This window comes from Trichoplusia ni, chromosome 9, assembly GCF_003590095.1.
Source record: "Trichoplusia ni isolate ovarian cell line Hi5 chromosome 9, tn1, whole genome shotgun sequence".
Taxonomy (NCBI): domain Eukaryota; kingdom Metazoa; phylum Arthropoda; class Insecta; order Lepidoptera; family Noctuidae; genus Trichoplusia; species Trichoplusia ni.
In genome coordinates, this window is record NC_039486.1 from 11,324,980 (window position 1) to 11,349,250 (window position 24,271).

Here is a 24,271-nt window from a genome sequence, read left to right on the forward strand (position 1 = left end):
ACAATGTAATTGAATCAATAATCGATTTAACGGTCACGTCAAGCCCTGATACATTCTTAATTCAAATTCGTTCCATTTGTCATTTTCGTGTAAATCGAACGAACGTGATTTTAAATTAGGTTATGTTGTTATATGAGAGTATGTACTTCGGAATTAAATGGAAGTTGCCAATAACATATTTTTCCTTTAAAAAGTTTCTTTAGAAAAATATAAATACTCTGTTGTTGCCAAGATGAGTCCTTAGCTTCCAATGCCAAAAATTTATCTAACTTTTCACGCCGCAACTCTACACCGTAATCAAAATGCGGGACTCGGGGACTATGCTTATAATTCCGTACGTTTATACCATTACATCACCAATAGAATCATCTATATAAGAACAAAACATAAAAACTAAGCGATGGGAATAGGGCAATACAATACGTTTCACGTAACACATCGAGAGATTCTCCTTACTAACATGTCATTCAAATGCTTGGAATATTCCCACATTTCCTCGATTCACAAACCACGTTGTTTGATCAACAACTGACATACAACGCACATAGCTTATCACGTATTGTTTGCTTCGCAGTAATCGGTGGAGGCCTGGATCTTGTAGTTTTATATTCGAAAGAGGTTTAATGCCTTTGTATACATTGATAAGCGGATATGAACAGGTGACTGTGGGCTCTTTGTCTTTGGAGTTGCAACGTGGGTTATTCCAAAATGGATGGTTTAAATAAGAACCTATATGAGTATTTATAGAGCTTGTAATGTATGTTTTTAATTGAGAATCGTACGTTTTGTATTACTGAAGCTCAGCTGTGTGTCTGTCCATTCGACACAAAGATATATCTCATGAACAGTGATAGGTAGATAGTAGAAATTTTCACAGATGATGAATTTCAGCTGTCGCTACAACAATACTAAAAAAATATCGAGATGAAGGAATAACAATGGTAATGTAAAATCGAATGCCTGGGCACCACGACATCCCTTAGTAAGACTGGTAGTCAGACTTTAGTTGTCACAATTTAACGTGCCTTGCCTTCCGAAACAGAACAACTTAAGTGTAGATATAATAAATACATACCTAACCACGTAACGTCATAACAGTGATAGCCCGGCCCTTTGCCGCCGTTCCCGGCATCGAGAACAAAGGGTGTCTGCTAAGGCGGTCGCATGCGTACGCGACGCATATCAATCGCATTCCGCGATATGCATTATGCATGCGCCGGCGCAGGCAGAGCAAGCACACAGACAAGCGAATCAGAAGGTATGGGATATCTGTCCTATACTGGTATTGTTTTATTATAATGACAATGTAAGTATTATAAATATATTACGTTTTGTAAATACATTTTACTTTTTATTGATAGTTCGTGCAAACGAATGTAGACTTTAAGCTGCGTACTTTAAAGTACACAATTCAAAAATACTGTGTATCAACTATTTATTCCTGAAATGTCACGGTGAAAGCCAACTGTGAATGAACTACAATCACACAATAGACCGATAACATACCAACTTATCAAAATGTAATTGAATCGTAATAGTAAAATACTTCACTATTGATAAGAGTTAATCTTCTGTTTCTTTGCTGATCGTGTGTTTGCCTGCGTTTGCAGACCTTTTTCAATACAAGATATCTTCCATTCTCTACTTTAAAAGGTGCTTGGGATGTATTGACGACTGGTAAGTATAGTGCATGCTATAAGAGGAGATAGGACCTATCCTTTTGATCTTGAAGATGCTAAACAGATTCTAACTATGGGATGACTTTATGTTTAAATGTATTTAATAGGAGATTAAGGTTGCAGGATTTTTTTTGTGTGTATTGTTACCCTATAGGGTTCAGAAAAAAACATAAATAATTTATGCGAAGATTTTTTTTTCACTTTTATGTGCTTTGAAACCAGAGTCGCCTGAGTCGAGAGATGTATGTATGTTTAAGAACGAAGATCAAAAGTATTTATCAAGTAGTTTTTTTCAGGTACATTTGAAACTTTCCAAGATAATATTAGTTGTAAAATAACACATCCCTTGCTTCGCATCTCTGGTAGAGTTGCCGTCAGAAAGTATAAAAATACATTTTATATTTATGCTTGCATAGAAACACAGCAGTAGGTACACTAGGTACTTATAACAACATTCAATATACATAATAATATTATTTCCAACAACATTGATAGGCACATAACTAATGTGTCTCTGACAAAGGACTGTCGTGACGGGCTGCGCTTGCGCAACGCGTCGCCGCGTCGTGATGCTCGCAGCCGCGACGGGCGCGCGCTATAGTTCAAAAGTGAAGGTGACGCGAATACCGGAGCTTTGAGCTTTGTGCGCTACGCTCTGTAGTTAGCTAAGTAACTAGGTACTATGTTCAAAACATAAGTGCTACATAAAATACTTTAATCGACAGCTATCTTAGTTAGTGGTTTTGTAGAGTTGGTAGCAGAGATGCCCTTAGAAACAGAAAACCAACCTATTACTTAAGTGACTGATTTATTTTATGCTGAACCAAATGGTTTTCGACAGAAATACAATTTACGCAGGAAATGAAATGAAATGAAATTATTTATTCTGCAAATAGGATATTTTTTATCACTTTTACATGTCTTTTTTGAGAACGATGGAGCCGACATTTCCTAGCTGACTACCCTAAGAAGAAATGTCGAAACAAACTCAGGGGTCGCAGTCTCTTTTAATTTTGTAGGAATTTAGTAGATACATGTTATCGCGATCGACTCTATTGTACCTCGAACCATAAAAGGCAACCTTTGAAATTTGTATAAAATCCAAAATAAAAATATAAAACGTAATTGTCCTATACGAATACTGTACCAAGTTTTCTCAGTCTCATCTACCATACAGTAAAAGCAAAAAGTAGCCTTAAAAAACAAGTATTTTTCAGTAACCAGTAGGCCAATAGGTAGGTGGACTAGTAACCGATTGCAAATCGTAATCTCGAATGCGGTGCACGCTAAGATACCGGTGGAGCTGACACGACACGAGCGGACTTTACATATTCACGTGTTCTCGATTTCAAATGGTTTAAGAGACTGTACGCTATTGAGGTAAATATATTTAATTTAAAGAAACTATCAATGGTAGGTCTAAGGCAGTGCCTGAGTTGCGCAGAACATGGAGAACAATAAATTGGCAGTAGCAAGCATGTGGTTGGAGGACGTCATATAGCTGTGCTCCTGCCTTAAGCGTGGATTGAAGCCAGGTTGTCACCCCGAAACGTAAAGCCTCTAAGTTATGGGGAGTAAACCATGATTTATAACGTTATAACGTTCAGATATAACGTAGATATAACGTAGATATAACGTAGGTATAACGTTTATTTAGCCACATTTATAAGCCCCAAAAGATCTGAAATAGACAGTTATTAAGATAACTGTATTATTTTAAGGTATTTTGTTTGTAGTCTTATCTAGCTCACTGAGTCCCACAGCTTGGCAAAGGCCTCCCCCAAATCCTTCCACAATAGATACTTAAGGGTGAATTTCAACAGGTCCAATAAAATCTTCATTTCCGTGGATTTTTTATTCTTCAACTTTAGAACAATAAAAAATAGTGTTTACTCAAGTTTTTGATCAGATATGCAGTTTTGCTTAATATCTAGCAGATAGCTTAAAAAACTAACGAGATATACAAGATTGAAAATTCCGTGCCACGGCGATGAAACATGCATGCACGGCAATGAAACAGGCGTCCATGGCAATGAAATGTTATTATAGTGTACAAGAATATTTCAATGATAAAGTTAATAATTGAAACAGAAATAAATACTAATAATTTATACGCAATAATAATAGCATATAATATGTAAAAATTCAGTCACACATGATATTATTTTTATAATATAACTATAAATAGATACATTCCTGTCCAGTGGCGACGAAAACATAAGTCACGGAAATGAAACACGTGGCCACGGCAATGAAAGGAAACTGTTTTACAAGGCACGGCGATGATGTTTTTTTCATTCCCGTGTATTTTTTTTCATTGCCATAGCAAATTTTGACCACGAAAACCACGGAAATGAGAGCACGGCGATGAAAATCAAGGGATATAATTCAATTTACTAAAAAACTGGTAATAATTCACAGTAATGAACACTTTACAAATAAACTAAATATAAATGGCATTGTATTGAATGCTCAATCGAGATTAAAAACTTATTGAGATAGAAGTTAGACCTAACCACGGCGATGAAAGAAAAAATGTCCAGTACCAAAAAAATCGAATACTTTTAATTATAGCTCGAAAACGCAGGCACGTACACACGTCGTTCCTTGTCAAACCTTTCGACGTTACTTATATGCAACATTTAACGCACAATGAGAGCGACGCAAAACGTTAGAATATGCAATATTATCAAATACGTTTAGGACATGGCGATGAAAAGTAGTTCTGGGACAAAAGGTTTTTTATGAACCATACGTTGTATTGTTTAAATATTTGAATAAATGTATTCCGAGACAATACTTTAACTATTCACGAATCAAATAAAAGTAAGTTTTAATATAAATAACGATACATTTTTGAATAATGATGTATTTAATACATCAAGGTGAAGTGTGGACAGATAGATATTTATGTCATCTACCTAAAAAAAAATGTTACAACATTATAACAATGCTTTTTAGTACCGATTTCATCGATGCCACGCAATTTTTGGGTCCGGGAAATTCACCCTTAAATAACATATTCAAAAATTCTGTTTACAAGGTATCGGGTAAACAAATAACATTCGTGTACAGAACAAGATTGTCATCTTGTCAGCACTGGCTCTAGGACTACATAACATGCAACGTAATGCAAATCTCTAACAAACGTGCAAAACATTAGTTACGTTCCATAAATGCAACGCTGTGTCAAGTGGTTAACATTAACAGAATTGTTGTTGTAGTATAGGCAAATATTTCCAAACATTTTCTTTTTTTTCTCGCATTAAGGGTACTAAATACAAATATTCAAGCCACTTGCACAATGACACCCAGAGTCAGGACAAGTTTTCGTGGATCACACAAATGCTTGTTCTACGTGGAGATCGAACCCGAGACACGTCACGTATATGGCATGGTGACCTCAACCACTCGGCTATCCGAAAAAACAACCTTCGAATTAACAATAAATTATTATTAAATATAATTACGGAATACGACATAATAGCTCATCATTACGTCATAAACGACATAAACCTTCGATTAGTAAGATTCGCTGTGCAGAAGAAAGTGCGCATGCGCACAGCGACCCCGCCTGAGGTCAAGGGTGCTGTGAGCTTTGTATGATGCATACGTAGAATAAGGCACTTTAGATATATTATAATAACAAAAAAGGTGGGTAGTTATTTGTTTTTTAAGTGTTTCTAGAGTTCCGTAACCAAACGGTAAAAACTTGACACATGACTGAGGCTCAGCTGCCTGTCCGTCCATCCGTCACTAGGCTATATTAGTCGATAAGACAGCTGAAATTGACACAGATGATGTTTTCAGTCAAACACGCACTTGACCTGTTTTTGTTGATATACCTAAAGCTTTGGATTTTCATAGTCATGACTTTTTGTTTCTAAAATTACATTCTATGAACAAGAAGCCAAAAAGATAAAGATTACTTAATATCAAAAAGTGAATATTTCGCAAGGAAAATTAGGTAAATATACGACATTACTATGTCCCTGTGTTCCAAACCTAAAACCAATATAAAAGATAAGGAACAGTTTTTTAAAAGACTTCCAACAAGAAGACAACACGAACCAAATCACCAAGGCTTCCAAACGGGACAAATTAATCGAATCAAGAATTTGTTCCACATTAACTTATATTCAAAAATAATGCAAAAGATAATTACAGGCCCATCGCTGAAGCAAAAAGATAATGTCAAATTTAATTGTGCCAGTCAGGTTTAACATCCTCCGATGCAAGTACCTAAGCCTTGAACCGCTCATAATTGTGAAAAAAAAATTATTATGAATTTAATTTTGTATGCTGTCAACAACTGGATTAAGGTTCTAGGATAACAGCACCAACCGTATCTCTGTCACAACTATGATTTATTGGTGTTTGATTATGCGCATTCGTTGCGCAAATGAATGCAACAGACAATCACGTTTCACAACCTAAAACTATGTATGAAACGTAGATATTGTTGAAAAGTGTTTAGATATGGATAACTTGAATAACAAGGAATACAAAACGCATTAATGGTTCACCGATATAAAGATTTATAAAATGCAGGATAATTTGATAAAATACATACAGCTGACAATGGTTACAGGAAGTCTTCAGACAAAGACAGCAGGTTTGATGCAAAAAAACATGTGTTCTTAATTATTAACACGCCAATTGTTTAAAAACAATAAGTCATAGGTATCGAATGCATGTAACCTACTGCAGACAACCTTGGAATGTATGCCGAACGCCTTGACCATAATTTAAAGCACAAAACAAAAAAAGTACGCTTGTTTAAATCTAGAACAGAGAAAACTTGAAATACGTAAAGGAATAATTCAAATTACTGTCAGAGTCAACACTTTTCGCAACACTTTTAAAAACAGAAGCTGTCAGAATGACGTGTGTCAGATGGCTCTGCGCGGGAAACAAAGCCAGCTTGAAAGTGGGTTGCACAGACAAATTAGAGGTTACACAGCGTCGTGACATGGAGTTCGCATAACAGATTTCTATCTCGTCTTGTATTAAATCACTTTCCCTGTACCCCATAATTATGTAAAAGTATCGTTCTAATGCGTGTACACGGTAACAGCGACGCTCCATTATTGTAAACATAACATTTTATCGTTAAATAAGGAAATACAAAACAACGAATATCGAAACACGAAACGTTCTTTATAACTGCGCAAAATATGGTGCAAATATTATTCGGCTTCATATTATCACTATTACGGTTTTTAATATGGCATTTCGTAAAATAAAGTGTGTTATAGCATTCGTTTGCCAGATACATTAAATGTTATCGTCGCGTGGGCAATTGGGTATGGCGGAACAAGTGAACACGTGTGCGCGAAAAAAAACGCAGGCGCGGCCATACCAGCATAATGTCATGCGGCGCGCATGCGTGTTTTTGTATACGAGTCGATGAACTTAGTCCCTTGCCAGGCGACCGAGTAAAAAGGAAATAATGTGATGAATAATGAACTAGTTAGTCGTTATTGCTATTCTGGTTTTTAAAACTCCCTCAGCTTTGTGATGAAAAAGTAGTAGTCTGCTTATTGAACTATAAAAGGTTAAAATTATAACATGCGAGGCATAGTTTCTGTTCTTACAATTTGAAGTATTTTCTTCCTTATGAAGTTGTGCACGTGTTTACTAGACAGTGTTTGGCACATATATAAATAGGTTTGTGTTTTACGAGACCATAAAAATCATATTATATAGTCGACTACAAATAGTGTACAAAATATATAAATTCAAAGTTTTTCTGCATGAAAACTCAAATAAAATTGTTCTACAAAAAACCTTATAATATTATTTCAAACATGTTCTTACAGCACACGTAATAATAAAGTTTTCTGGAGCACTTTAATTGTACGCAACTGGCAGATTAAACAAATTACATAGTCGGAAAACATTCACTTTTTAATTACGATTCTGGTAACTTGGGTCTAGTCACAAATTTGAATACAATAATAGCGGGGTTCTAGATAACATCGGCAGAGCCAAAGCTTAAACTGTATCTGGGTAAATTGCTCAGTACTGTTAAAGTTAAACAGTGGCACAAACCTTAATGTTTAGTCACTGTGAAATATAGGATGAAGCTATTAAAACTCATGATGAGTTCTACTTTTAATGAACTTTGAACTCAAGTAACTGTCTTTTGTTAACCCTGTCTGTTTGTCTATCTGACTATGGTATCATAGACGACGACCTCCGTGGTCGAGTGGCGTACACACCGGTTTCAAGGTGTCGCTAGCTCTGAGGTCCCGGGTTCGATCCCCGGTCGGGTCAATGTAAAAATTCACATTTGTACATTGTCACGGGGCTGGGTGTTTGTGGTACCTTCGTTGTATCTGAATTCCATAACACAAGTGCTTTAGCAACTTACTTTGGGTTCAGAACAATGTATGTGATGTTGTCCGCATTTATTTATTTATAGATCACAAATGGGTTGAGCGATTACAACTTAGCTTGTTTTGTGTTGAAGGTGAATTATGTGCGCTTGTTCTTAGGCATGCTTGATAAAAATCGGTTGAGTCCTTTAAAAAGGTTTAATAGTGGGGAATTACTTTTTAAAACGGAGGTTCCCAGCTCTGATATTACTGTTACTGATGTTAGAACTTCGGACTGGGTTAACCGATTTTGCTATAACTTTTTTCATTTAGTATAAATATCATTAAGTTTGGATCAGTATTTTTCATTTGAAATCGGTTTTATGTTTTAGTTCTTATAAAAATATTACGCCATAACAGTTTGTTCATGGTGCTAAGTGTACGGAGTTACAAACTTCTCGCACGTACGGCGCGGGGCGTCGACCGCGATATAATTTCACGTTTTCAACACTCACTAACAGTGATTTGCGTAATTAGCGTAATTTTGTTGCGAAAATTAATTGTTAATGAAATTAATTACTTTTTAGATCGTGTTGCTCTTTTGTTTCCCTGAAAAAGATGATAAAGATTGATGCTCAAAGCTGTCGCAGAATATAATTATTCTACTATAATAGCTTTAATAGAAAAAATAACAGCAGCGAAATATAAAAGTTGATGGTAATACGAATGAATGAAGTTTCGATTATTTTTCGACTTGTGTAAAAACAAAACAAAAATTCAACATAAACTTTCAGTATAATTTTTAATCTAAACTAACTGCGATAATGTGACATTTATAACTGAATTTCCCGAGTAGGTCACTAGAACTTTCATAGGTCAGGCATTATAGCTGTAATCGTGTTTTGTTTCGACTAAATTGAAGTTTAATGTCATTGTATGTAGGTCTGCGCTGAAAATTGACCGCGTCTGTGATTACGGAAGCTCAATGTAATTTTCGAAGTAATCTTTTATTTTTGTTTGTAAATGAGACTTCCGTGTTTCTGAAGGCACGTTAAATTGTGGGTCCCGGCTGTTATTCCTACATTTTTGACAGTCGTTACAGGTAGTCAGAAGCTTGAAAAGTCTGACAGCCAGTCTAACCAAGGGGTGTCGTGTTGCCAAGGTAACTGGGTTGAGGAGGTCAGATAGGCAGTCGCTCCTTGTAATACACTGGTACTCAGCTGAAACCGTTGGACTGGTAGCCGACCCCAAAATAGTTGGGAAAAAGCTAGGCCGATGAAATGAGACTATATAACTAAGTATTTGACCTATACGTTTCTAGTCACCAAACAACTGTTGCCATATGGCTAAATTCTAAATGACTTCTCTAAGTAACGTAGTCGAAGACTGAAAGTAAATAAAAGACATTTGTCTGTTATCTCATGATTACTCCACTTGTTTATGAACTTACAAAAGTAAGATTTTTTTTTTCTTTAGATAACTCTATTAATGGGAAAGCATAAAAAATCCCAGATCCAATACACCACTACAATATATATACCAGTCGCTTATTTATTAAATAATGTGATAGTATAGAAAGACACGCTAAGACTCAGTTAGAAATTTTGAGGTAACAGTGAAATCTGTTTTAAGTTAAAAAAAACCAGATATATTATCTGAAAACTTTAATTAATCAAACAAAGTTTAATTACACTAACTGAAACAAAATAATCTTGCAGGTTACCTAACCTACCCATCAAAATATTACAGTTACAAAAATTCATTTGAAACTCATGTTTTTAGGTTAAACTCATTAAAACATGGTCAAAATGCTATCTAGATCTTTCACAATCTGATTCTAATGAAATTGCAAACAGAAACAGTTTTATTGAATTGCATAGTTTTCGGAGACGCACCGATTACGAATAGCCAGGGACTGTTTTACTTTATGTCCCGGATATAGAAATAATCGTCTAAAAATGCTTGTAAAATAAATAATAACTTTGTAAATATTACGTTCGCACGCGATTATTGTTAATTTGATTTAAATAAGTGTAATTAAGCAATTACAAAATACGGAATTTGAAGTAACGTTCACATCGAAACCTTTTTTTCTAATGAACGTTTTTCAACTATAATATGTTAAAGACAAGTGTATGTAATAATGACAAATCAAAATGTAAGTTTAAAGTACGAAATGCATTATTCTATACTTAATACATAATAACGAATAAAAATAAAGCAGACAGCTACTAAAGATTTAAAGCAGTTATATATAACCAAGTGGGATATAATATAAAACGAACGCAAAAAAAGTACTCTAGAATCACAAAACGAAAAATAAACTCTACCTCCGTACATATTTCCTCCTTTCACATAGTTTCTAACTTTCAAGCGATTCACTCAATCCCGTTTAATTTTATCGAGGCCTACGTTTTCTAGATGTTCCTGAGAAGAGGCGAAATCGCATCTCTGGCAGCTATCGGTCACCGAGTGAAAATGCTAAGACCGCGTTTCTTTTACGCGAGTAAAGTGAAGCGAACATTAATTTGTTTAACGGTCGTAATGTTTGTTTCTGAGAAACTATAGCCATTGAGTTGAAGTGGATGGAGATAATTGTGATTGATATTTAGTACATTAAAATTGCTGACACGATTATCAACAAATGTGTGAAACATTAAGCCATCACTCTAAGTGAAACTGTGGCAGAAATTGAATGTTTAACGTCTCTTTAATTCTATTTACATTCCATATAATGCTGCTGTATAATGAAGTCATTAAAACGGTCGTATTATTAACAAGTAATTTCTACAAATGAGATGGTTGTAACTATACAATAATAGCTAATAAAATTCCTATTAGCAAACAACTTCATTCAAGTTCAAATGCTATCTTATCTTATATATGTAATCTTTCACAATTTGAGGCGTATTTCAATGTTATTGAGACAGACATTGCTCAGGACTGCAGTGAGCAGTGACAGAGTCCATGACATATTTGATGTTTTTTATCCACAACTGGTCCAGTAGGCCAAGATCTGGTAAGTCCTCGGTTCATTTAAGGGTGTTTAAAAGCCGAATAACGGAATCTTCTTGAATTTCAAAGAAAATAAATATATTTGTTTGTAAATATCTATTCTATTGCAAATCCTTCGTGCTCCTCGCTCAAAACAACGCAGGCCTTAACAGACAAAGTTTCTAACCTCTTTAGAACGATGTTCAGTTTCTAGATTGGCGTATGGTCTAGAATGTTAATGCACTACGTTTGTGCCAATTTGTTGGTAATGACGTCTGTGACCGTATGCGACCATGTCACTACTAATGGACTACTCTGAGAGACTTATTGCGAAGCTCTTTAGTAATAATTACGTTTAATTAACGCTGTTATATGTTTTATGGTTTGTAGGAGTCGTTTATGAAAAGATCTAGTCTTGTTTTCTTCTTCTTTTATAGGTATACAATACGTAAATATGTTAGATCAAACCTAGTTTGAAACATACATTAACTAAATCTCTATTTTTTTATTTATTTCATTTAAAATTTATTTTTTAACAAAAGCGTATAAAATCCACCCATGTTGCTAAAATAGAACGGTATGCATAAAGAAGACATGTTGCGCCGACCCCAAATAAAATAATTGGGATAAAGGTCGGGGAATGTGCAATAAAATGCGCTTTCAAGAACATTACTAAGATCAGTTTCAGATACTATTTAAGTGTGGTTTTTTTTTCAAGCTTTTATAGTCAAGCAATACTCTTATTTACAATAATATATTGAAACATATCACACAATTGAAGGTCTGTTCCATCGCTTGACCACTGTCATAATGACGGAAGCGTTGCACAAGCCACACGCTATTAGCTAATTCAGGGCGGAACCTCGCAAGCGTGACAAAACGGAACCAGAACATTATGGCCAGACTCATTCATCAGACGAAGTGTTATTCAGGGAATCATGACCTAATTGAAGAAGCCAATCGATATGTTTATCTGTTCGATAGATTGTTGCAATTGGTTGATATAGTTTATGGTAAAAATTGGCCAGGGATCCTGGACTATACGTATAAGATTTGATGGAACTTCTAATTCCAGGATGGCTGAGGATGGCATACTTGGGTTTGTAAAATCTATCCTTTTTCCTGGTCAAAGTCTCGTTATTTGTAATTGCCTTGAAATTTTGAGAGTGTCTAAGTATTTTATTTAACTCTGAATTGGCTTGAAATCATCACCATAAACTGCAAGCTTGATACCAAGAAATTAACTGCCATTAGTAATACGTGGGTGTTACTGCCTACCGCTTCGCGGAAGCAGGCGTGGTGATTAGTTGCGAAAACAAGGAGGCTCTGACACTAATTGTCGCTGTTTCCAAAGAGTTCGGAATACAATGGAACTCTTTTGTCCTTGAAAAGGCGGTGAAAGCTGGCTGTTACGGTTTGACGTTTTTGAATATTAGCTAATGTCAAAGTGCTTCTTGTTTTGAAACTGACAATTGAAATGAGAATCATTCCGCTGGTCTATGTTTAGACCTCAGAAAACAATGTATGAAAAGGCGCTAACTTATTTGGGTATACAGTCCATAGACTTTGATTTAAGCAATCCCTTCATTAAATTTAATAAAAATTATATTTGTTGTATATTTGTACGACAATTTCAGCTGAACGAATTAGAAATTGTTCATGACAATCATTCATTATCGTCTCACTTTCAACATTTAAAATAAGGTGGGCTTCTGTGCAAGCAAGATTCACTCCCTCTCTTCGACTACAACATTGGCCCCAATTTTGACTAAGTAAATATTACCAATTAAATATGATATTGTAAACATATACAATTATGATGTAATTGTTTAAAAATATATAATGAACTCGATCATAACACAATGAGTGTATACTTGTATGCATATTTGGAATGTCAAACAATGGAGAATTCGGTTCAGAAACATTAGAGCATCGTGAGTACTTTCTTTACGATACATAATATTTATTCTTCCTTTATTAAATGGGAAAGTTTGCGTAGGTGTAGGATTTTCTCTGATGAACTAACTGGATATTATTCTTCTAAGACACCATACGCAAAGTAAAGTGAAATGTAGTAAGGAGGAGCGCACAACAAATATTAGGGACTGAAATTACCATCCCCTTGTCAGCAATTGTTGACACTTGTTCATTGAAATGGAAAAACGGGTAAACACAAACATGAGTCATTTCCAGGCATGCTTTTACTTACGTATATGTCAACCCCTCATTTTTAAGGCGTTAGACGTTTCAAACCTTATGTCCTATGCCAAGATTTATTTCAAAATATTCAGTGAAAGTCTTTCTTCAAATAGCTTCACAATGTTACTCTATTACCATTTTATGAGCTACCATTTTACACCCAAATGATATGACAACAAGGCTCCAGGCCGATCTTTATTGCTCAGCTAAATTAAATTCGACAATTAAACATCGCAGTGAAATAATATCTCACTTTCATTTTTTACTCATTAAAAAGATTCGGTAGTGTTTGTCTGGCGTCGTTACACCGACGATCATAATTCAGCACTAATTACGTGTGCCGACTTAAATGTAATTGCTTTTGTTACATGCTTTTCTTAATAATTCACTTTCTTAAACTGCATGCGTAGAGTTATGAAATCCATCGTATTTTTTTATCGAAGCTATATTGAAACTTGGAATTTCGGGATGAAATATTAAAAAAAATAATAGGCATATGTGATAAGGTTTTAATGGGCTGGTGTTTTTATTGCACACATAATTGAGACGGACTGCGACTGCAAAAAAGATGACATGAGCTGACGCAGCTGCGAGGATGCGAGACGAACTGACGTTGAAGAATGTCATAATGCATAAATGAGATTCCAAATGACGTTGGAAATATAATACAATACACCATAAAACCCTTTTATTTAACATGACTTCACGATCGTCAAAGACGTTAGTAATAGAATACTGTATTGTTCTAGTAGAGTAGTCTGGCAAAACCTTGCAAATGCGTTATAACTGGATTATAGAGCCACTACGCGTGAACTAATCTATATCTTAAGGTGTCTGCAGGTTAACGCAACGACCCTGGCCACAATATAAAATGAGGTAAGTATGGATGTTGTTTTTGCATAGTACTTACCTACTATTAAAAAAAAACTAAGCTACCTAAAATGTAAGCACTTGAACTTCCTTCCAAGTGATTAGACAGGCATTATAAAAATGCGAAAACTGAGTAATGTTTTAAAAGTGCCTAAAAAAGGCTTAGAAACAAAAAGATGTTTTAAATTCGATTTTTATCTGGGTTAGACAATAATGACTGTGACCCATATGGCTCATAATCATATATCATAATTAATACGGTTTTATAGATTTCATTGATAATATATTTATCTGATTACCTACTATTTGTCACACTTTTGTTATTATAATAATCGATGAAATGGCAGATAAGAACAATAACAAAGTTATAAATTGTAAATTAATTAAGGTTTTCTAAGAAGCTGTATTATTTTAGAAGTTTTTATAGCTGGTCATCTTGAGTTTTTTGTACGATAATCTGAAAAGCCGCCTAGCTGTCACAGTTCAACGCGCCTCAGTAGCGTTCCGGTTTACCCTTGACAAGTTACAATAACGAACTTTTTTCTTTTTGTTTTGTAAAAACGACATAGACTTAGTTGATCACTCAAAAGCTTGTCCAGTGGGTTTTGGCGCGGCCACCTTAACCACCCGCCTACCGTATGTACGTCTGAACTTTAAAAAGCAGTGGATCTTAGAAAGAGAATAAAGAGTAGAAGAAAATAAGGAGACAATTGTCGACAAAATAATCTAATTTAACTTAATATCGCCGCTGTTCCCGTCGCGTATCAGGGACGGCGAGACATGTCAATTAAGATCTACTGCGTCCATCAGACAGTCTAGACGTATCTTATAAATAGACCAGAACAAAGACAGTCGCACAACATAGGCCATTATACTCCTGATAAGATTCACCCTAACTTGTAAATTTTGATAAATTGAATGTGAGTCATTTTCTGAGTCATGTTTTTCTATATTGTTATCTTTAAGCCGTTAATCTAGATTTGATTAAGTATTTTATTTGATTATCCTGTCGTTTATCCTACTGAATGAAAATTTTACATTAAATTTTTTGTCAAAGTCTATGGATTAACATTGTTTTATTTTGAAACTACACACTTAAGTTGAAACGCTTTATCTTTTAATAGTGTTCGCCTATTACTTTTGTTTTAATAATTCACTTAAATTTCTCTTCTTAGTTTATTGACTTAAGAAGGACTATTTATAATATGTAAGTGTACAATCCAACTCTAAATCATAAAATTTCTTTTTACCGCGTAATTATGTTGTCAAACCTTCTGACAGAGAGTGCTTCTGGGCTTAATCATGCGCCATGTGTGGGACAACAATTTAAAAAATAATAAAAAGATGCAAGTACCCAGTTCCAGGTGTTTTGTAGGTCAGTAGGCGGCCGGACAAACACGCAGGTGCCCATCATTTATAAATAACTTTGAGAAAAAATGAAAGGCCTTCTTTGCACATTCTTTGAAGTAAAAGTAAGATTTCAAATTAGCATTAGTGTCTTTAAGTGGATAAATACTTAATTTGAGAACTAGCTGACCCGTTGTACATGCGATTTCTTTGAGGTTCATATTTTTATTTATCCTTTTAGCTTCGCCCACCTAGATGTGTCTGTTATAGCTGCAAAAATATACACACATAGTTTAGCATTAGTAATATCAATGTGGTAATACTCATGATCAATCTAGAAGTAAGCGTCTCAAAATTTACCTTTTTATAACATAACCACAGATGAGTTAATAGACAAGCTCATTCTATAAATCTGTCTTTTGAAATGGTGAGAGTATGCAAATATATTAATATTATAGGTGAAATTAATAAAACATAATATACAAGCATAATAAGTGTTGAAATGAATAACGGCTGTGATCTAACAAACCTAGGGAAATCGGAACACACACGAGTGATTAATCGCTACATAAATAAACAAAAATAATAACCCGTCAACAACATTTACTTCCGATATTATATACCATGTACAGACGAACACACAGCCATAACGAATCTCAATATTCAACCTTATTGCTTGGTGTTAAAACCGAAGTCAAAAAATACGTTTCTGATAATGTGTAGCTTCCTGTACAAACGGTACAGTCAGCATCATAAATCTATGAACAGATCAATATACAATGCTGTTTAGCGACCTCTTTAATTATGAACGTATCAGTAGATTTTTGTTTCATTTTTCTATTTCTACTACAGACTTTGTTTTTGTAATATACATCATAAATTTCTTGTCGTTTTTTGATGACTGCACAAGCGGCAAATAAAGCAGCGCGTACCGAGTTCAATAACCATAATCGGCGCGTACGCATCCTTTGACGACAGCGCATGCGCGATAACATTGTGTTTCGGAACTAGAGCAGAAATGATGCATGCGCTGTGACGTTCCAAATACGAACTATTTATGGATACCCATGATTGTAGAGTAGGAAAATGGAAACTCTGCAGGAAGTTAGCTTAGCAACTGGCTTGTAACAAATCATCGATTTGTTTATTTAAATTTATTACATAAACCTAATATGTATAAGTGAACTTATAACAACAAAAAGTTAATCTGCCTTTCAGGTTTGACTAGCGCTGTAACTAGAATTCGGTAAGTCGAACATTGTTCATCAGCTTTTTACCCTAGCCATCTGACAGAATAAATACAACACCATGCCAACAGCTTTTATGCAGTTTTAAATGACATTAAACAATAATGTAAATTATTTACATAATTATTTTATTGGACGAGCTCGCAGTTGTAATTTATATCTGACAACTCATCCGGTATGGTTAACATAAATCCCCTGCAATAAGGAATTCCCTAGTGGAATACCCAAAATAGCATAGATAGCATGGAGTACCACTCGATAAATATTATCTATTTAAATGGTACTCCGAATTTATGAGTCATATCAATTCTATGAGGACTAAATTGGAAATTTACGTGACGACGTGGAATTCACTATTATTATTAATTAACTCCATTTACCTCCTAATGTTTTACCTCTTGTCATTAAAATTACTTCTATAGAGCAAAGAAAGTGATGACACATCATTTGTTTAACAACACTATTTATTTAGCTTAATTTAACAGTTCTTTTAAGAAGTACTAATTAAAAAAAAACAGCGGTCACACTTATTAACTTCAGACCCTTGACACCTCAATATCATCATCGCCGTCCACTGCTTAACGGTCTTAGGCAACCCGAGTCAATCGTCCTGCTAATAACTCCTTACTCCTTAAAATTATTATGCAAGAAGGTGTGTATATTATATTTCTTACCTGTTATGTCGACGGAGCTAAACCAAGTCGTAGTAAGACATCAATACCTGAAAAAAACAAATGAATAACGTTTGTCATGTGATAAGGTGGAGACAACGAACATTCCTTGAACTATCATAAAAAGAAGCAAATATAACTAAAAAGCATTGTATATAATCTTATCTTATTTATCTATTACTAATTACTAATATATAAAGCTGAAAAGTTTGTTTGTTTGTTTGAACGCGCTAATCTCAAGAACTACTGGTTCAAATTGAAAAAATATTTTTGTGTTGAATAGAGCAAGGCTATATACTAGGCTATTTTAAGCTATATACCATCACGCTGCGACTAATAGGAGGGAGTGAGAATTTAGTGTAGTACAGTTATGATTTCATAACTTATATCTTCTAACCACGCGGACGAAGTCGTGGGCAACAGCTAGTATTTTATATGGTACCTACATATCAAGACCAATGATCATTGGGTGACTAACTTCCTACAAACAGAAATTCCTGACAAAATCCAGAACTGACTAACAAGCAGTATTTTTAACTTAAAATTTTGTTTATGTGCGTCTGATTTACGTGGGTAGGACCTAACGGGCAACAGAATCATTCATGTTCTGTAGGTTGAAAATAGTAGGACGAGAAAAAACATATCGAGAAAGAACAACAGCATGCTCAGTAGAATTGGAAACGTTCAAAATATGTATTAAAAGTACATTCAAGCGTTTTCTATCAACGCTAACGATTTACTTGACTAAAGGTGCAGTATTGCTTTTTACACGACACCCGCATTTAGGGATTTAACCCTTTTGTCGCACGCACTAAGACACCCAGACTGACAAGAACAAGTATTCATAGATGACACAAACACTTGTCCTAGGCGGGGATCCCGCGAAACGTAACGCACACGGCACAGTTGGCTATCCATGCAGTCAACTATTTAAGTAAGACTCCGCTAAATGCGATGTAGAGAGCACCGTCTTACTTGCACAATGTCAACAGTTCTCTAGCAACTAAAGCACAGTAAAATAACTATAGCTACATAAACAGCAGATCAAAACAAAAGACGACCGAGTTTAACGTACGAACCAAAATTCTAGTCTCATAAAACCGAGTCATTTACTAAGTCATAAGAAAAACAGTTGGTGTTAGGCGAAAGTAAGCAAACGCATCAAATCCAGCTGCTATTTGCAAGGCACTTCAAGCAGTAAATTTCACTTACGTTATATGGCAATGTCAGGGACTTTACCAGTATTGTGTGTTCATTGTTTATCTCAGGCAATGATATCGCTTGACAAATATCTTCTATTTTAGTACAATCGTTCACGTATATAAAGATAGTGACAGATTATATTAAATAACAAGCGAATGTAAGAAACACGAGGGGATAATTATGGTTGTTATTCTAAGATTATTTTTTTTGTTTTAATGCAGTTTAAAAACCTCCTTTCATTAGTTATGTACACGGTCTATTGCTTTTTCTCCCAAAGTCTAATTTAAAAAAGATCAGAGTTACTTCATTTTTTTCACATAGGTAATATTATAAACCATGTCCAAGTTAACTAAATGTCAGTTTTACTTCAAAATGTTGTTTTATCAACTATCTGAACTTCCTTGGATATTTATATCTGTACACTACAAGATAAACTCTGAATCATTTCATTTGAATGTCCCGCGCTAATGCAAACATAACGAGACAGTTCTCGTAATAGATGAGCAAAAATAAAGAAACAAGGATGCAATCACAGCTATTTCCACGCGACACTGCTCATGCCGCAGGGAGTATTGCACTGGAGTCTGGACTAAAATTAATTAAACAGAAAAGGTTCCTTTTGAATACTCTATTTTTAAAACAAGGTTTTAATCTTTTGCGAAACTGTTACTGGCTGGTAATACTTTATGCATAAATACAAATACACACACACACATACGTGTATTTATGACAATATCACACAGACAAGTTTAGTGTTGTTCCCGTTGTAGGGCATTGTAGAGCGCCGCCGTCGCTCGCTTCCGCGACAGAAACAAGAAAGCTTCTTTAAAACCCAATAGTACAGAATGTAAAGTTATGGAATCAATGTAACACTTATAAAAGGACATATTTATATGCTCAAAGCGTAAACTATCGGTGCATTAGATATTCATTATGCGTAGCAATGACTGACGGTTTTCGTTATATAACAGCTATCTAGGAAATATAGAAGCATTACCTGTTACATGGCAACACTGTCTACTGTCTAGACAGAAAAACGAGGTTCTCCGGAATGGAAAATTACTTGACTTGCATACCTACAAATATTATAATCATTTACTTGAAAACACTAGTTTTTGGAAAAGACAGATAGCTCATCGCTGCATGGTATACTGCCAATCCCACTTGAACAAGATGAGTTACGAGTTCGATCCCCGCGCAGTTCAAACATTTGTGTGATCCAAAATACGCTTATTTCGAGTCATTCCGTGACACAAGGATTAAGTTATAAAACAAAACAAATGCACTCATTTTCTACTTTTGAAGGAATTCTTTCAATAGAACAACCGCAGGTATGACTATAAGAAAACATCAATTTAACTAGCACAAAGGTGACATACCTTAATGACAACACCATTAGTTATAATAAATGAATTTTATAATGCATACTTAGCCATTCAAGATACAAGATATATTCAAGATACGGAAATAAGTAAAATGCATGTAAATTTTGTCCAATTTACATCAAGAGATTATAATTTACATCCACAAGAAATTTATAATAATATCACATATCAATGATGTGATATAACTGCTCACGTAATATTTATATTAACACTTTTATATTTTATTTAAACATCATTGTTTAAACATTTAACAAAACCGATATGTGTCGATGGATTAATTGTTTTAATTGAAACAAATTAATTTTAATGGTTTCTAAATTAAACAATCTTCCGTAATCTAAACTGGCATTCGTGAAGATCAATTGAAGGTTTGCGGAAAAAAGCCAAAACGATAAAATTATGTGGGAGACAAAAAACATTTTCCATATTTTTGATGACGCGTAAAAAAAATTGTTTGACATATTTTTTTTTTGACTTTTTGGATAATTAAAAATATAAACCTTCAATTATGCAAACTCAACATTTCCCGCCGACTGTTGATTTATATGCAGAGCAGAGTTCTTTCAAACGTCGAACAGTCAAAATCTGCGGCCGTTATGTAAGTGGCCAGTGAGAAAGCGTGCCCAAGTTGTCAGTTTAACGGCTATCATAACCAGCATTGTTGATACGGAAATACGTGGTTAGTATATTTCGTTTCTGTTTGAATTTCGAATGCGGCCTGTTTTGTCATAGTGCATGGTGTGAATAACAGAATACGAGTAAATGCGTGGAATCGTAACATGTTTGGTAACAATGATTCGGTATCGGTATTACGTGGCTCGCAAAAAGTAAACAATTATTGCTGTCAGAATGATAATTTTGCTGTACATGTCGTGATGGCAATATGTTTGCAATATTCAGTGCCAAAACTTATAGATGCACTTTGCTGCTATTCGACATAGTCGTTGCAAATACTTTAATTCTGACAAAATGACAAGACTAGTACGAACTTCATCAACAAACCCATCGTCAGTCAACAATTAAAGAAAATGTTACAATAATTAAACTTCATGACATACCTATATACGAGTATACCTACATAGTCACACACCTAAGTATTTTTACAAACTCGTTCACTTGACACCGTTTTTAAAAGAATCCGTAAACAATAAACTTTTTGCATCTTTTCATTGAATCTCTTAACAGGCCAGTGCATTTACAAAAACAGTTACACTACTTTAAAATCACCGATAATATAATTTGTTGACCGTAAATAACATTAGAGCTGTCATCGTTTAGTTAAGTATCGTACATTGTTCCTAAGTGTGTGTCATACTCTAATAACAGTTACTGTTCCACTGCTACCTATTATTTTGTACCCGTTATTTCGTTTGAATCATTAAATTTCTATAGGTTCCTTGAATTGAAAATTGTACAAAAAAATGTGTTACAAATCTTGTTTTAAAGTTGTGCAACCGTAAAAACTCTTTGATTCTTATTTTTTTTTCTACAAATTTAAAATGAGAACAGAACGAATAGGTAGACACATGACATTAGGAACTTGAAAGCTGAAAAGCATTCTTTTTTGACCCAAAAAAGTTGTGAATTAAGTAAATTGTAGATGAAAGCATTGAACCATAGAGGTATAGAGGTCGCTGTGCCTACTTAGCGCGTTCCGTTGACTTTCGTTTTCACAAACATTCCACTTTTGGGTTCAAGGCTGTTAGAACAACATGGATTCCATAGGCGTTTAAATTTGTCTTTGTTCTATTGAATGCTTCTTAAAATAACTTAACAAAAGATTTCAGTTTAAGTTTTCTGAAAGTACTGAAGTCGTTTTGGTAGTTTTGTTTAACAATAGCACCTAATTTTAATAGAACAATAATCCAAAATATATCGCCTCCAATGCCAATTGTACTGCAAAATTAGGCGACAGGCGTATCAATAGCTAGTTACAAACTCATTGTTTTCTATTGGTAATACAGACAATTTGACAATGCTAATTGTTTGTCAACACAGGCTAACCCTTTGTCATCGTGTCATTGATAACCGCCTAATTTTAGTGTGACCCGAATGTTTGTTCTTTGTCCATCTGTTTGAATGTTTTTAAACAGCTGTCAGTAATAAAGGACTTGTTTAATTATTCTTTTATGAATTATCTTACTGTCAATAGTCATCAAAGTTCTGGCTATACCAAAGCCCAGTCCTCAGAATAACTTTAAAAGGAGCAATATTTTTCTAAACTATTAACCACTTGCTATTCAAATTCAAACAATTTCAAATATTCCCAAAAAATATAAGTTTTGTTTGGATAACAAGAATAGTATAAACACTTTAATGATTAGATTATATTTTAACCGTTTACACATATCATCTTTTAGGATAAATAAAAAATAACTCCGAAAAAAACAATAACTTCAGTAAATTTATTCTACATCGACCATTTTGATCCCGTTATTTTAGTACAAGTTATAGTTATTAATTTTCTTTGATACCTTCCTATATAGACGGCAAAAAATAAATGCTGCCAGCATCGAAGACGTGCTTCCTGCCAGTGACGTGAAACAATTTTTGGACGTGAGAACTTTTTGTACCTTATTGAATACTTATTTTTTTATTTAAATAAAAAAGCTGTCCAGTTACTCTATCAAACAGTAGCTGTATCGAATCTGTATTGTAGTCGTAAAAACATTTATAAAGTGAAAAGAAATAACTTTGTATACTGCTAAAAGCTTGTTTGACAGCTGTCAAATACACAGGCCTGGGGCGTTGGGGCTAAAATATTGCTATCCTTTTACTCAATTCAAGACTGACGTTATGATTGCCGCCTCTACAAAACTTATAGATACTAAATAGTTAGATATCGTTCTCTACACGACTTAACTTTAGCCCAAGATAAGGGACTGTTTATGTTAATATTTCGAGAGGTATTAGATTGCAGTGCCGATGACGACAGACCGTTTGCGGCAAAACTCCATATCAACATTCGTTCCATAAATTGAGTATGACATCAACCGTCTGCGCCCGTATTATGGCGACTGAATACTACCCGCATAACTACTCAAATTAAAAGTTTACTTTAGTTAATGAAACTTATTCATATCGGTATTTTGATGTCAATTTTAGACTAACATAGAATTTTACTTCATTCATTAATGAACGCTAAAATTGAAATAATTTTACGATCATTATACCATTTGATATATGTATTGTGATTGTATATCTGACACTGTATGATGACTGCCAAAAACGTGTATCGAAACATATCTTCAAGCATTGGGTTGACCATTTATGGCCACCTGAGACGATCAAAGGAAATTGACGTGTGGTACGTCGAAAGAAAATGTCGTGGTAAGAAAATGAATATTTAATAGTGAGAAATAATATCATTCACAGGCAATATCATTGCAAAGAAATCCTTCATAATACCTTTGTTTCCTTCATAATAATTCTAACTTAAATCACGCCACTCATAAACTGATGATACTTGCCAGGAACTTATAAAAACAATATTGTAATTATTATATTCACCTACTGTAACCAACTATTCTTATTTAAACATGTTTAAGTTACACTATAATCAGAGAATTCTCAGCAACATCATCCATATTATTTTGATTATCTAATGTTATCTTTAATGGCATCCTTGTTATTAAAAAGGTCTGGATGTGATCTGACCTACTTAGTATCAATCGTGAGAGAATTTAATCTTTATAGTTTTATTTTTTAAGTGCAGTAATCGAAAGCTTTTAAATCGAGTGCAGTGTTACGACATTCAATCGCTTTCGGATTTACGATAGTGACCTTGCAAGGTTAGCATTTATTTTTTATTTATTAAAATTGATAATAACAGCAGTTTGCTGAAAGTTGTCATTATAATACGATTATTCTGATAACTTTAGTAGTCAGTCCCAATTTTCTTATTTAGCTGATTAATTGTATTTTTCTCCTTGAAAAAAATTGTGCGCCAAGATAAAACTTTTGGTAATGTCTAAAATATATTTTCCTTCTCGTCATAAAGAGGTTGACAAAACTATTGGTCATTAACAGGCTGGTATAATTTTCGAAGCATCTGGATAATATCTCTCAAAATCTGAATCAAAGTGCGCCTTTCCAAAATGTCAATCCCATGGTTACATAAAAATATTTACTATTTATGTAGCTATGAATTCTGTTGACAATTTGACATTGATTAAATCTCACCCGATCAAAGTAAATAATAGGCTTGAGTTAAACCGACTTGATAACCGAATAAAAACACGATTTATGAGTATGTTAACCCCAATTCGAGAACAAGCGTGGATATAGCGTGTTTGTCAAAACACTCAATGCCAGAGACAATTTTCACTTTTTCTTCAGCAAACAAAGCGAAATTTG

At 34.3% G+C, this 24,271-nt stretch overlaps 1 protein-coding gene across 2 annotated transcripts in view; it reads right to left on the reverse strand.

Annotated features, from left to right (window-relative positions):
- LOC113497695 (SH2 domain-containing protein 4A-like) overlaps window positions 1-24,271 on the reverse strand; it is a 45,919-nt gene that overhangs the window by 16,761 nt on the left and 4,887 nt on the right. Inside the window, exon 2 of one of the 2 annotated variants that reach the window (XM_026877382.1) lies at window positions 17,331-17,377. The exons of the other annotated variant lie outside the window; for it this stretch is intronic. The gene's annotated coding sequence lies outside the window, so the exon portion shown is untranslated. The remainder of the gene's footprint in view (window positions 1-17,330; window positions 17,378-24,271) is intronic. 2 annotated transcript variants of the gene reach the window in all.